A 16,399-nucleotide genomic window follows, 5' to 3' on the forward strand; every position below is an offset into this window, starting at 1 on the left:
TTATGCGCAATCTCCCAAGATGACCTGATTATAGACATTTCCAGAAGAGCGAACTTATATGAAGTGCCACGTGTCACCATTTCAACCTTTGGCACTGAAAAATATATACAAGAAACTACAGTCCGTCCTCTTTCTATAGCTTCTTACAAAATTTTAATCTGATGCTCAGAGAGAATGTTATGACGATTTTCCCCAGGTCACCTGTTTGGAATGTAATTCAGGAATCTACAAAAAGACCAACTTCTTAAGATCATATCTCCGCAAATATAGTGAAAAAAACTCTGAAATTCAGACTCGAGGTTTAGTGCGATTTCATCTCAAATGGATTTTTTTTTTCGCTTCTGAAACGTTGCAGAAAAAATGTTTTAGCGAAAATTCCACGATGACCTATTTGGATCAGCGAAACCCTAGAATCCAAAGCTCTTATACCAAATGTTATGAAACTAGCTCACAAAAAGATAGAAAAGAGAGATCAACGCCTTAGAATTCAGCCTCTTCGAGGGCGCAAACTCCTTTACATTACACAAATGAACAATTCTTGGATGATCCAAATGACAAAACCTCCTTTTTATATATAGAAGTCTAAGGAGTCACAATATAACCCAGCCGACCTAACAATAATAATATAAAGCCACAAAAATAACAATAGAGAGATTCTATGGGGCGCAGTAATAAAAATATGGGGACAATAGGGGCACAACAATATTAATAAGGGATACAACTACAATAGTAATGGGGTAATCACTAGTATTATGGGGACCTAACAGACTCCCTACCCAATCCACATTTGTGAAGCCCTAAAGCTTCACTCCCTCTGTCCGTCTATACCACAATCCAAACTGAGATGTGCCTTTGAGGTATCTCAGCACATGCTTTTCTGCCTTCCAAAACAGCTTGGTAGGCTGAACCATAGCTTGACTTAGCTGGTTCACCGCAAAGCATAAGTCTAGTAGCGTGTTCACCAAATACATAAGTTAACCCACAAGCTGCCAATAAACAGTAGTAGCTACTACCTCACCTGAAGTAGCATCCTCCTTCCTCCAGTTCCCAGCTAGAGGAGTCTGCATGGGTTTGCACTTCTCCATATGGAACCGCCTAAGAATCTCTTTGGCATACTTGCCTTGAGACACAAAAACTTCTCCATCTCTCTGCCACACTTCCATGCCTAGAAAGTAGTGCATAAGACCCATGTCTTTCATTTCAAACTCTCTTGCAAGGTCCTCCTTGCAAGATTGAATCAGCTGATCATCACTTGTCAAAATTAGCTCATCGACATAAAGAACAATGATCAATGGCTTACCTTCTACCATGATGTGGTAAAAGTTCGCATCTACTTCACTCTTGGTGAAGCCCAACCTGGTGAAATAGCTGTCGATCCTGGTGTACCAACCACAAGGTGCTTGATTCAACCCATACAGAGCCCTCTTGAGTCAGCACACATGTGACTCATGATCGAAGGTCTCGAAACCTTCTGGTTGCTCAATGTACACCTCCTCCTCAATCTTCCCATTGAGGAATGTTATCTTCACGTCCATCTGATGGATCCTCCAACCCATCTGAGCTGATAGTGCCAACATCGATCTGATAGATGAGTAACTTGCTACAGGAGCAAAGGTCTCATCGTAGTTGACCCCCTCGACCTATGAGAAACCATGGGCAACAAACCTTGCCTTATGTTTCTCAACACTGCCATCAGCTGCCTACTTTACCTTGTAAAGCCATCTGGGACTCACCACTGACTTGTCGTGAGGTCTTGGGACAACATCCTAAACATAGTTCCAAATGATGGAGTCGTACTCCTCCACCATTTCATCAACCCAGATTGGTTGCTACACTACCTCCTCGAATGAAGAAGGCTCAGACTCTACACATTCCCCAACCAGGGCCATGTAACCAGTGTACCGCTCGGGCGACCTCCGCTGTCTGTGCTGAGAAGATGGCTATCCCACATTCTCCCGTGCATCCAACATCAACCTGTCAGCTTCCCTTGAGCGTTTCCGCCCATCTCTGGAAGACTGAGCATGAGTGGATGTCTCTACTCCCAGATCCTCTGCATGCGACCGCTCCGCATTAATCTGAGGGTCCCCCTCCTTAGGAACTGAAAGTTCCTCATCTGCATTCAACTTGAGCTCCCTCTCAAGTGATACTCGCATGGCTTTCTGCTCGTTGAAATTCAGATCCCTGCATACCACTGTCCTCTGACTGGTAGGCAGGAACACTCGATAGTTGTGGGGTGTATCCGTGTACCCCACAAGTATTCCCAACTCAGCTGTTGGATCTAGCTTCTTCTGGGCATCTTTGGTCACATGGTAGTAAACCGATGATCCAAAGATTCAGAAGTGACTCACATCTGGTCGCTTCCTGGAAAAGGCCTCCATAGGTGTCTTCATTCCCAGTATACGGTGCGGGCTTCTGTTCTGCAAGTATACTGCTGTATTGCATGCCTCAGCCCACAAATGCAGTGGTAGGCTTTGGTCATGCAACATTGCTCGAGCTTCTCCCACAATCGATCTATTCTTCCTTTCGGCCACCCCATTTTGTTGTGGGTTATGGGGTGCCGTTAACTCCCATTTAATTCCTTTTGCAGCGCAGAAGTCCTTAAATTGCTGGGAGACATACTCTCCACCATTGTCGCTATGCAAGGCTTTTATTTTCTTTCCAGATTATTTCTCTACCAAGGCTTTAAACTCACGAAACCTCAAGAAGGTCTGATCCTTCTTTTGCATGAAGTAGATCCAACATCTACGAGAAAAATCATCAATAAAAATAACATAGTATCTTTGTTTAGCAGTGGAGGCTGTAGAGAATGGTCCACAAACAGCTGAGTGAACTCGCTCCAGGATTGCTCCAGATCTACTATCTCGATCCGGAAAGGAAGATTTCACCTACTTACCCAAGGTACAACCTTTGCATGTATCCTTCTGCTCCAGTTTTTCGTTGGGAAGTCCGGTAGAAATCTGCTGCATGATCTTCAGGGCTCCAAGGTGTAAGTGGACCAATCTTCTATGCCATAGCTCACCAACATATTGGCTTTGCACCATCTTAGCTTTGGAACTCAATGCAACACAGTCGTCTACCTCCAGCTTGTAGAGATTCTTAACTCGAATCCCTATCCTCTTGGTCTATCTAGTGTCGATATGCCACATAAATACTTTTCCTTTACTAAAGACTACATCATAGCCTTTATCTTCTAGCATAGCAACGGACACAAGATTCTTCTTTAGACTTGGCACATACTTTACATCAGTCAGGGTGAGGGGAGCTCCATGCTACCTTTGAAACACAACCGTACCTTCACCTAAAACACGATACTTTCCATTATCACCCATCTCGATCTTCATCTAGAGATCCTTCTCCTCCAAGGTATTGAAAATATTCCTGTCACCTGGCATGTGGAATAAAGCTCCACTATCCAAGTACCAAACACATCCCACCATGGATGAAACCATGCATGCGATAAGAGAGAAATCCAACTCAAACTGTGAGGCCAGTGCCTCACCATCAGATCCCTTCGAGGATCCCTTCTTGGATTTCTTCTGTGGACAATTCGTAGCATAATGGCCCACTTCATGACAATGAAAGCATCGCACTTTCGATTTTTCAAACTTCTTCCCACCATGGGAAGAACTGGATTTGGATTGGGACGCCTTCCCTTTCCCCTTCCTCGCCTTACTCGCTAAGGCTAGATTTTCCTCATCATCTTGCTTTGATGAGGATCCATCTCTGGTGCTTCTTCTTATCTCCTCCTGCATCAGATCCAACCAAAGTCATTCCCAATTTGGCAGTTTTTCTCTTCCATTTACCGAGTCTTGGTAGCTATGCCAACTCTTAGGAAGACTGAGAAGTGCAAGAATCACCATGTCATCATCGGTTGTCGTGATCCCTATGCTTCCAAGCTCATCCCTACAGGTGGTGAGCTTTTTCAGATACGTAGAGATCGTGTCGCCCTTTTCACACTTGATTTTCCAAAGCTTGTCTTTCAGCACCAGCTTCCTCTGATCACTGTTGTTTTGATATAGATCTTTCAATGTTTTCCACATCGAAAATGATGTCTCCTTCCCATGGAGACTCGAGACTATGTGGTCTCGAACTCCCTCCAGAAGGATTCTCCTTGCTCTAGCCACACATTTCTTCCATTCCGCCAATTCTGTAGCATTAGCCGCTACCGGCTTGGGGACTTCTTGATCAATGAAGTCCTTTAGACCATTATCCTCTAATATTTCTTCCATGTGATCCTTCCAGGATATATAATTCGAGCTGCCATCAAGGGCATACTCGAGTCTTAAACCGTTGAATGCCATTGGTGAAATTGAGATGTGATAAGAACTCAATTTCTATATTCAGGAACCTCAAACTTTGAACTTCTCCCTTCTTGTATACAGTTCTTTCCTTTGATCACCTTTACTTTGATACCATGTAGAATTTATCATTGTAGATCAACAGATTATGCAATATACTAAAGCAAAATACAAGATCTACTTCTACAACAAACTTTATGGAAGCTTAATCGAATATGAGCAAGATCAAACAAAACACATATAACTGAGAATGAGAAAGCAATCACACATGAACACAGAAGAATAATCTGGGGAAAGCCTCAACCTAAAACCCCGATCTCTGTAATATCATACAAGTGGAAATATGTTCAGATTACACAAAGCTTCAGTTCACAAGCCATCCAGCTCTCAGCACAATCGAACAATACAACTCACAGACTGAATAGACACAACATATGTCTTCCTCCAACCCTCCAAGCCTCCTATTTCCTTGTGCAGTTTCTCTTGGGGTCCAATGCTGCCACCTATGTGAATTGGCCTCATCACACAACCATCAACCTCAATAGTAACTGCGCAATCTCCAAGGAATGAATTCCTTCTGCATGCAAGAGATATCCTCCAAGGAATATTCCTACAACTGATAGTACACTGTCCCATCACCTGATCTCAACTGGGTCTCTGACTGAACTGACATGCATGAGTTATTTATGAGAGAATATTCAGTTATCTGAAGTGCAGCAATTACATGCATGCATGCATTAACTAACTGAACTCACAATTAGTTCAACAAACTATTTGAACTAATCTAACTGGACTTAACTCAGTTAACTGAGCTAACTAATTACAACTCAAAGTAAAACTCATCCTGACCTCCTTAATCAAGGGATAACTTCCTCAATCAATCGAGAAACTGTTGCATGTCTTCACATAGACTTCATGTTTGATTTCCTACAACTAATTAACTCAAGATGAATTAATTAATTATTTTACAAACAACTACTAAGATGAAATTTGAATTTGACTTCTCAATTTTAGTTCAGGCACTGACTAAAATTGGAAGGTATCCCGAAATGCTATTTATAGTAGTTCTATTTTTAGCACTTCTATTTTTAGCATTTCTTGTTGCTATTTTCAACAAGATGGTGCTCCCACATTCTCTCTCGCATCCTCCAACAATATGTTAGCTTCCCTTGTGCACTTCCGTCCATCTCTGGAAGACTCTGCTTGAGTGGATGTCTCCACTCCAGGAACCTTTGCATGCGGCTACTCCGCATCAGTCTAAGGATCCTCCTCCTTAGGAACCAACAATTCCTCCACAGCCTATAGTTGGAGTCCCCCTCAAGGGAAACTCTCATGGCCTTCTGCTCATCAAACTTGAGATCTCTGCGAACCACTGTCCTCTGACTGGTAGGCAAGTACACCCGATAGTTATGAGGTGTATCAATGTACCTCACAAATATCCCCAACTCTGGTGTCGGCTCAAGTTTCTTCTGTGTATCCTTTTTCACATGGCAATATACCGATGAGCCAAAGATCCTGAAGTGACCCACATATGGTCTCTTACCGGAGAAAGCTTCCTCTGGTGTCTTCATCCCAAGTATGTGATGCGGGCTTCTATTCTGCAAATAGACCGTTGTGTTGCATGCCTTAGCCCACAAGTGAAGTGGTAGGCCTTGGTCATGCAGCATTTCCCGTGCTGCCCCTACAATAGTTCTATTCTTCCTCTCAGCCACCCCATTCTGCTGTGGGTTATGAGGTGCCATCAACTCTCGTTTAATTCCTTCCGCTGCACAGAAGTCCTTAAACTCTTGAGAGACATATTCTCCACCATTGTCGCTTCTCAAGGCCTTGATCTTCTTCCCTGAATCTTTCTCGACCAAAGCTTTGAACTCACAAAACTTTGTGAAAGTTTGGTCCTTCTTCTGCATGAAATAAATCCAGCATTTACGAGAATAGTCATCAATGAAAATCACATAATACCTTTGCTTTGTTGTGGATGCCGTCGATAATGGTCCACACAAATCAATATGAACTTGCTCTAAGATAGCCTTTGCTCGACTGTCTCGATCATGAAAGGAAGACTTGGTGTACTTTCCCAAGGTACAACCTTTGCATGTGTCAACTTGCTCAGGTATACCTTTGGTAAGTCTTGTAGATATCTGCTACATTATCTTCAAAGCCTCATGATGCAAATGGCCCAACCGCCTGTGCCACAACTCGCCAATGTCTTCGTTGTGCACCAATTCTGCTTTCGTACTCAATGTTGCACAATCATCTACCTCTAGTTTATAGAGATTCTTCACCCGAATCCCTATCCTCTTGGTATGACCTGTGTCTATGTGTCTTAGTAACCCCTTTCCTTTACTGAAGACAACATCATAGCCTTTGTCCTCCAAAATCGCAACCGATACCAAGTTCTTCTTTAGTTCAGGCACATACATCACATCTGTCAAGGTGAGAGGAGCTCCATGCTCCCTCTGAAAAGAAACTGTGCCCACTCTTGGAACACTATGCCTTCCGTCATCACCCATCTCTATGCGCATGTTGAGGTCTTTCTCCTCCAAGGCACTAAATAATTTTTTATCATCGGTCATGTGGAATGAGGTTCCACTGTCAAGATAATAGACACAACCCATCATCGATGACACCATGCATGTGATGAGAGTTAAGTCCATTTCGAACTGAGAGGCTAATGCCTCACCTTTTGATCCTTCCAAGGATCCCTTCTTGGACTTCTTTGATGGGCAATTAGTCGCATAACGTCCCATCTTGTGACAATTAAAGCATCTTAATTTAGACATGTCACCCTTCTTCCCTCCGAATTCGATTTGGAATGGGAAACATTCCCCTTCCCTTCCCTTGCCTTACTTGCAAAGGCCATATTTTCTTCATCATCATCCTTGGATGAAGAACCATCTCGTGTGGTCCTCCTGATCTCCTCCTCCATAAGATCCGACCACAGTCGTTCCCAATCCAGCAGTTTCTCCCTTCCATTCACAAAGTCTTGGTAGCTATTCCAACTCTTTGGAAGGCAAAGGAGAGCGAAGCTCACCATATCATCATCGACAATAGTTATTCCCACACTGCTAAGCTCATATATGCCAGTGGTGAGCTTGTTCAGATATGTAGAAATAGTATCGCCCTTCTCCATCTTGATTCTTCGAAGCTTATCCTTGAGCGCCAATTTCCTCTGGTCGCTATTATTCTGGTAGAGGTCCTTTAATGTCTTCCACATTGAAAACGTAGTATCCTTCCCATGGAGACTCGAGACAATATGGTCTTGAACTCCCTCAAGGATGATCCATCTCGCCTTCACCACACACTTCTTCCAATCAGCTAACTCTTGTGCATTAGTTGAAGTTGGATTTGGGATTTCTCGATCAATGAATTCCTTCAAGCCATTGTCTTCTAATACACCCTCCATTCTGTCTTTCCATGCTATGTAATTCGAGCTACCTTCCAAGGCATACTCGAGTCTCAAGCCATAGAACGCCATTAACCAACCTTGAAGTATGATATGAATTCGATTTGCACCTGCAACCCCGAACTTGAAACTTTGAATTCTTAGTATACTATTCACAACTCTAATACCATGTAGAAAATTTCTACAAATCCAGCTCTAATACCATGTAGAAAATCTGTGTAGGTTAACCCGATAATGTAATACAAATCAAAGCAGGATACTATAACCTGCTTCTACTATCAATTTTGCGGAAGCTTAAATATCAAGTTGAACACTATAACCAGAAGAAGAAGAATCAATCACACAATACACATGAAAATACTTTGGGGAAAGCCTCAGCTAAAAACCCCACACTATTGTATTATCATACATGTGGAAATACATAGGAATTATACAAAGCCTTAGCTCTCACAGCTAGCCAGCTCTCAGTACAATCCTCACAGATGCTCACAAGCAATCTTGGCTGCTCTCCAGCCTTCCTCTCTACCCTCCAATCTCCTATTTCCTTGCGTTGTTCCTCTGGGATGATTCTCCTGTTACCAAGTGTAACACTCTCTCACACATTATCAGAATTGTGTAATCCCCAAGGATGATTCCTTGACTGCATGCATGAGTTTTCTTTATAAGAAAACACATGCAACTGATAGTACATTGTCCTTGACATTAATCTCAACTGGGTCATTCTCAGAATACAAATGCATGAGTTTATGACGAGGGAATCTTCAGTTAACAGGAGTAGCACTAGTTGAGTGCATGCATGCATCAACTAATTGTTAACTCTCTATTAGTTCCTCAAACAGTTTGGAACTAATTTAACTGGACTTAACTCAGTAAGTTGAGTTAACTAATTACAGCTCAATTATAACTCAATCTTATCTCTTTAATTTAAGGGATAACTCTTGCATGACTTCAGAAAGACTTCTAACTTGAATTTCTGCAACTAATTAATATAAAATAAATTAATTAATTATTTCCAAGTAACTATTAAGACTTAATTCGATTTTAATTCACAATTTAATTCAAGGACAAATTAAATTGGAATATTCTTGTTGCCACAAGCTTTATGAATCTTTATTTATTGTCTTTATGCAAAAACGTGATTTCTTCTTTCTGTCCTTTATGTCACAGCTACAACTATTTGAAAACTTGTTGCCTATCTACAATGAAATTGAACAGAGACTGCAAAATGGAGAAATGTCGATTATGCTCTTAAAAAACATAATAAAAAGAAAAGACCTCAAGGAAAAAGCATTCCCTATAACACAGGCAACATTCATTACAAATTTGAATACTGAAATAGAACAAGATCTCAGAAAACTAATTACATACAAAATCAGGTAACTACATATACAATAATCTGTTTATTTTTAATTACACAATTACTTATTTTCCATTATACATTTACTCACAAGTTTTCTTTTCTAGCAGGTGCAAGGAACATTGCTGGTTGCAAATGCATATTCAACACCATTTGAACCCATGTGTGCACTTTGCAGTTTCTCATTCTCATCAACTATAATGATAGAAGACATGTCAACATTTTGCACTAAATGCAAACAAAATACTCCGCTTCTCTTTCTGCATTGTGTCAATTGCATTATAAGAACTCCTGATAACAACACATTACGATGTTGCCTTAGAAACAGACTAGTTTTAAAGTAGTTGTTGCCAACATTGGCCCAAATGTCTTACCAAGAATATTTGCAGAAAAAAAACAACAACAATTTATATGCTGCACAATCTCTAAGTTCAAGGTATCTTCACTCTAAATGGCGACAATGAGATTTTAGATATCTACCACAACAACAAGCAAAAGAAAATCTCAACTAGCAAGTTTGTCTTCTCTGGCTAAGTAACAACTCCATTATTTGCCTTTCACTGTTTAATCATATAACAAAATTCTTCAGTTTTTTTTTTAATACAACCATAATAAGCATTCTTAATTGTCTCTCTCATTGCAGAGTTGGCCATTTTTCAAAAAGAAGACTCCATGATATCACAGAACTTAAGAGACCCATCGTGAAAGGAAAATGAGCATGATAGTGAACAATTTCAACTTTTTTTGTTCCAAATTTGATGAAACAATAGATATGCTTTTACTGACACTATGTCAATAAAAAATATTTACTTCCTATAGATAATAGTTATGTACATTTTTCTGTTTTCTATTATGTTCCGTAAACTAAAAAAAAAAAGAATGCTGCCTATACTCTCATTTTCATTTTTAATGCCGCTATTGAACTACAACCTACTGCTTCTAGACTTCTAGCCCTTGCTCTGTTTCATTTCTTTCCACAAATGCTTCTTATATTTTTCATGCATTTTTTGAAATCTATTAATGTTAACGGGAAGACAAATAAATTAAATAGATATACACGATGTTAAGAAATCATTTTATTTTTGTTCTGAGAAAATTTATTGGACATTAAATTTGACTTGGATTCTAGAAAACTAACGTATCTAAATCATATTGAGAAAATTTATTAGACATTAAATCTGAACTGGGTTCTAGAAAACTAACACATCTAAATCATATTTGGAATATGCTGACCCTATAAATTGAATGTGATGGATGAATTTCTAAGTCAAACTCTTTCTAATGCATGTCAATTATACATCTATAGTAAGATGAAAGAGGCCATTGAAGCCAAACATTGACACATGCACTTTACTCTCATGCAAAAACCCTTTTAAAACAAAAAGAACTTTGTAAACGCTGAATATACCATGGGTGAAAAGAGTTGAAGCCTCAGCTTATTTTGTAAATGTAATTCAAGTATATTTCTTTGCACACTTCATTTACTATGGGTGAAAAGAGCTGAAGCCTTAGTTTATTTTGTAAATGTAATTCAAGAATATTTCCTTGCATACTTCATTTTGTGTTTTTAATTTTTATTTCTTCTGTGCAATACTCTATCTTGTGGTCAACCCCTAAAACGGAGATTTATCCTTTGCTTTTTACTTTCAATAATAGGGTATCTGGATTCTACTACCTTGAATAGCTTAAAGTTAACGTGGTCTAAGTAGTAAATGGTGAAATTGTTAGATGCTCAAGTTCCAAGCACCTATTTCTGAGGGGATTTAGAGGGTTGAACCTGCAATCTCTCCAACTTAGAGGAGAGTTCTCATATCTCATTCAGAGAATTCTCATGTCTCACTCATGACTATTTGAACTAACCCACAAAGCACTTTATAAAAAGATGTTATAAAAAGATGTATGTGGTCTAATTATTCAATTCAGTTAGAGATGTATGTGGTCAAATTATTCAATTTAGTTAACAACTTATTTTTTAAAGATTAAATAGCAAACACATTGTTTATTTATGTAGTTTCCCAATGGAGAGTGCCAGGTACATCCAGAATGATGGAAGATCTAAGTACTTAAAAGTTCAAACTACTTCCAGAATTTAATTCTGGAGAACTATATATAGTCTAATTATTAGAGAGGAGACCTTTTGATTGTTTGTAAACTTAAATAGAAAAACCTCATGGTAATTTGTCTCCTCACATAGAATGCGAGATACATCCAAAATGGCATAAAGTCTACTTCTGATTTCCAAAAACCTCGGAAGATTCTGTGTCTGTATATCTACTTTTTCATTGACACTCCCATACCTGGGACTCCATCTTCTCTATCTTCTTAATATACATATATAGTTTCAAAAAATCCAGTCACCATCCGTATTTCAGCGTGACATGTTTCCTCTACATATTCAAAATGTTGAACTGTAGATCATGAAAACTCAAAATGGAGGGAACAAGATGAAAGTACTTGCTTATGCCAAGCTGCTTTCGTTTCCCACAGTGGATTTTCATTCTAGGATGGAAGCTCTTCCTTGATTATCACTGGATGTTGTAGGCTGTATGAATTATTGAGTAGAGAATCCAAAAAGTTGTGGACACGGCGTTTGCATTCTTTATCTGTTGGCCAAATGTAATGTGGATTGAGTTTAATGCATTCCAAATATTCATAACCCTTGGTTCAAAATTTATGTGTAGTTGTGTTGTTGTAACTTCCTTATGAAACATAGTTCTCTTCAATTTTTTATAATTGTTAACAAAATTTCTAATTTTTTCTTCAAAACATTATTTAATCTCAGCCTTTCTTGGGTCCCACTTCATATGTTCTACATGTTAAGGTTTTCAGGCCCTGCAATGGAACCACCTGTTGGCTATACCTTTTTACATGGGTTTGATACAATGCCAATAATAGTTAGCCTAGATAATAGTTATCCAATAATAGTTAGCCTAGATAAATTATCTCCTTGCTAAGAAGGGATGTTCAATTTGTTGGTACGATTTACACGTGGCCCATGTTCTCTATTATCCAGAATTGTTGATAGAATTACCATACAACCCACTTTTTTTGTTTGATCAAATATCTCAATGTACTCCATGCATGGGTTTATTTTTCTTGCTTAATCAGATAAATGAAATTTAGTCTCTCTCCACAATCTGCTTGATTATTTGCTTTTTTATTATTATATTTTTTTATTAAAAAAATATCACAAAATATAATAACCTGTGTAACTGAAACATTATCAATAAACTACAATTAAAATAAATGATATTAATTAAAAAATTAATATAAATTAACAATACATCATTTAACTAACAAAAGAATTATGTTTAACTAAGAAAAATAGGTTTATATTTTACTTTTATCTAGTGTGTGTGTCTAATAAAAATACGTATTTCACATTTTGTTTTTAAATCAAAAAATCTATATATTTTTAATTTTTATAAGTGTTTAAGAAATATGAAATTGTAATGGATTTACGTTTCCTATAAATAATAATATTTCAATTTTTATAATTTCATTTTCCATGCTTTTTATAATTTTAAATAAAATATCAAATTAAAGATAAGAAAATCAACAGTGAAACATTATTTTTCATTTTCTTTAATATATATATATATATATATAAAAGGTTCAACAACAATTTTAAGGATTTAAATTTATCTTAAATTTAAGAACCCTAGCAAATTATATTAGTCTCTAATATGCAAAGTGTAAAATGCTTAGTCATTTTTTGTAAAAATTTCAAATTTGAGTTAAATACATTTTATGCTCTAATCATAAAAGTTTTTTTTTTTGGTCAAGTAAGTATGGAGCCTTCTATTAACCATACAAGTACATTACATATGTTACACGTCTTTGCAAGTGCAAAGACCCAAACAAGAACCAGCCTGTTGTGGGAATGCCATCAACAGGAAAAACAAAGCCAGGATCAAACCAATTCACATGGATTTCCAAAAACTTGAAAACAGGAAGGAGTGTTAAACTCCCAAGGACTCTCTGTCATCCACTGACAACTTTAGAGCTTCCACTAAACTAACAAACCCCTCCAAAAGTCGTAGAGTTCCGCTAAACTTCCACTAATCCAGACCTGACGGTAACACAAACCATAGTTTAAAAAATTTGAAATCCACCCCTCTAAAGAAACGACAACATTTCTTCACCATTGATCTATCCAAGATCCAATGGTCACAACACTTCCCGACTATGAAACATGCTCCTCGACTGTCAACCATTGATCTCGCTCCACCAGATCTAACGGCTCACACGTATTTCGGCCGGTTAACTTGCGCACTTCAAATCCGCCTGAAAAGCGGTTTCCCTCTCTCACCTTGCTGATATGTGTCACTGAGTGAGTGGAATCGGAGCCAACTGGGAAATACCATTTATGGCTTTTCCTCCGCCCGAAAACCACTTGTGGGTTTCCCAACCCGTTTCTACAACTCCAGACCCGACGGTAACTCAAACCAAAATTTATAAAAGTTTGAGATCCGCCCTTCAAAAGAATCGTCGACACTTCTACATCATTGATCTATTCAAGATCCAATGGTCACAACCCTTCCCGACTTCGAAACAAGCTCCTCGACTGTCAACCATCAATCTCGCTCCACCAGATCTAACGGCTCACACCTATTTCGACCAGTTAACTTGCACACTCCAAATCCGCCCAAAAAGCGGTTTCCCTCTCTCACGTTGTTGCTACGTGTCATTGTATGTATGGAATAGAAGCCAACGGGGAATTACCGCTTACGACCTTTCCTTCGCCCGAAATCCACTTCTGGGTTTCTCCAACCCACTTTTTCTTGTTAACTGTCGGGTAACTCCCTCGCCAAAACACCATAGATTTGATTCAATTGAGATCTAACAGTCCAAAATTAATCTCCATGCCACTGTGTCCTTGGTCTTCCTCCGCTATTCTCGACCATCCGCTCAAATCCGTTGGAATACTGATGCCAATACACTCTGCGGATTGCTGCCAATCAACAAGAAAACAGTATAAGAAACCATGTACTCCCGTCTATATCCTGAGCCTCATCGATCCAACCTGTCGATCCAACAATCTCTATATTTGGCACCCTAACAGAGGCAATCCTATAACAGTTTGTCTGGGGTATCAGCTTCCAAACGAGCTGAGTGTCCCTATCCTTACTGATCACTCCTTCATTCGCTAGACGATCAGCTAACATATTAGCTTTTCTTTTTACATGGACAAAGTGTACAATTTTTAAGGTTTGCAGGTGGGTATAAATACGAAGAAAGACCTGTGATAGCCTCCAATGTTTTGACACTTTATCCAGTGTCGTACCATTGCATATTTTCTTGGTCGCTCTAATAATCAATTTCAAATCTGCTTCAATGATGACATTGTGTGAGTTTGAGTTCACCAATATTTCCAAGCATTGCTCTAAGGCCATGAGTTTTGTCATGTTATTAATGGCATTCCCCAAGTGGCCATGAAAGATCTCCTTTATACATCTTTGTTCATCTCTTATAACACCCCCAAAACCAGCTAACCCTGGGTTGCCCTTAGACGCTCCATCTATATTGACTTTTAGGAAACCATGTGGAGGAGGCTTCCAAATATTTATATCTACATTTATTTGGCTCACACCCTTAATTATGCCCTGTAGGCCTATAGACTGGAGACCCAAATGTAGTAGTATACATTCCTCTTGGGGCAGAGGAGGGTCCGTGGGAAGTTTCCACAACAAGCTTTTGACTGTGTCTTTGAGCTGCCTTAAAATTTGATCAATTATGTGCTGGGGCTTGCTTGCTTTGTTCTTGAAGATCCTGCTATTACGTTCTTTCCAAACATCCCAGATAACAAAGCCTGGAACCAGAGTCCAGGCTTTATTGATGATTTCATTCCCTGAGAGGTTTTTCCTCCAATTCTTCAAAGTGTTGGAGATGCTGAGTCTATCCCTATCAGTGTGCCTAAAGATTGAAGCCACCCATTCCCACATGGTAGAGGTGAAAGGGCAGAGGTTGAGAAGGTGATCCATCGTCTCCTCTTGTAAGCCACATAAATAACATTTGGATGGGCCAGTGAAGCCTTTTTTCAGGATATTCTCCCAAGTTAAAATTTTCCTTTGATGAACTAGCCAAATGAATAACTTTATTTTCATCCAGTGGGGACTCTGCCAAAAATTCTTCCATACCTGATCAGGGTTTTGGTAGTTAAACCCTGTTACTACCTATTTAGCTTCTTTTAGGTTGAAGTTTCCCTCGGTGTTCCTTCCCCATCTCAGTTGGTCAGGCAAGGAGGAAACCAAAATCCTCCTATGTTCTAGCTCCTGAGCAAGAGAGTCTACCTAGGCCTTCAGAGGGCTCTCTTCACTGTGGCCTAGATCCTTCCAAATTCTCCATTTTCCATTGTTCCTTACCCAGTCCTAGAAGTCATTTACCATGTGTAGACCTTCGTTATCGATATTATGCTTGAGAGTTGTTAATTCATCCTTATACACGTTGGGTTCCTGTTGCCAGTTATCCTCCCAAAACTGAGCCAGGTTCCCATCTCAGATCTCCCAAAAACTATGCTGCTGAACAATACCTTTATTTTCCTAGGCAAGGTTCCAAATATGGGAGCCCTTAATATGCCCTAACATTCGAATGTGATCCTTCTCCTGCCAATTCTTGGAAAATTTTTATTTCCAAAGCTTGGCCCAGGGGTTTGCCGATTCCTTGATCCACCTCCACCAGCATTTAGCTCCCAAAACTCTGCTGAGGGTTTCAGGGTCATGAAGCCCCAAACCGCCATGGCTCTTGGGTTTTCAGATCTTGTCCCAGGCCAATAGAGCCCATTTACTTTTCTCTTCTCCTCTACCCCATAGAAAATCCCTTTGTATGCTCCTGATTTGTTGCTGAACTCCTTTAGGAGCAGGAAGAGTTGAGAACATGAAAATGGGAATTGCCTATAAGACAGACTGTGTGAGCACAAGGTGCCCCGCCAAATTTAAATACCTACATGTCCATTTTATGATCTTGTCCTGAAGTTTATTTATTATTGGCTCCCATACTCCCTTGCTTAGAGGCTTATCTATGAGAGGTATGCCCAAATATTTGGAAGGTAACCGGTCCCTTTGAAACCCAAGAATCCTGGTGATGTTTCTTTGAATAGCAATGTCAGTGTTAAAGAAAAAGACTTTTGATTTGTTGAGACTTACCTCTGTGCCAATTGCCATAGCAAAGTCATTTAAGATTTGTTTGATCGCTCTGGCTTCCCTAACTGTGGGTATGCCCTGCAACATTGTGTCATCCACAAATTGTTGATGAGTATTTGCCTCTCCATCCAAGGTGAGTTTGATACCCTGGATTCTTCCTTTAGCATTTGCCATTTTAATCGCTCTACCTAGCCCTTCC

Source organism: Pinus tabuliformis, chromosome 6 (assembly GCF_031772625.1).
Source record: "Pinus tabuliformis cultivar Carrire ecotype Pingquan chromosome 6, CPIR1, whole genome shotgun sequence".
NCBI lineage: Eukaryota > Viridiplantae > Streptophyta > Pinopsida > Pinales > Pinaceae > Pinus > Pinus tabuliformis.